General features: G+C 69.2%; 1 long non-coding RNA gene across 1 annotated transcript in view; it reads right to left on the bottom strand.

The window, feature by feature from the left end:
• LOC103897054 overlaps window positions 1-197 on the bottom strand; it is a 154,847-nt gene extending 154,650 nt beyond the window's left edge. Inside the window, exon 1 of the long non-coding RNA XR_657462.2 lies at window positions 112-197. This is a non-coding gene — a long non-coding RNA (uncharacterized LOC103897054). The remainder of the gene's footprint in view (window positions 1-111) is intronic.
• Between the last annotated feature and the right edge of the window lie 56 nt (window positions 198-253).

Consider the following 253-nt stretch of genomic DNA (forward strand, 5'->3'; position numbering starts at 1 on the left):
CGCCTAAGGGTCAACTCCAGATCTGAAGGGAAGGGAGACACTCACCGATTGTTTCTTGCCCTCCCCCGCCCCTCGCCTCTAAAAGCAGCAGCGACCCGACGAGGCACTTACCTTCCCCGGGTGGCTCCCGGGCCGCCGGGACGGGCGCTCGGCGCTCGCCTCTCCGCGCAGGCAAGCGGTCCTTCCCTCTCCTTCGCTCCAGGCGGGCAGCTCCAGCTCCGTTCCCGGAGCCCGGTGCTCCGGAGGTGCCAGC

This window comes from Aptenodytes forsteri, unplaced genomic scaffold (assembly GCF_000699145.1).
Source record: "Aptenodytes forsteri isolate BGI_AS27 unplaced genomic scaffold, ASM69914v1 Scaffold482, whole genome shotgun sequence".
Lineage (NCBI taxonomy): Eukaryota > Metazoa > Chordata > Aves > Sphenisciformes > Spheniscidae > Aptenodytes > Aptenodytes forsteri.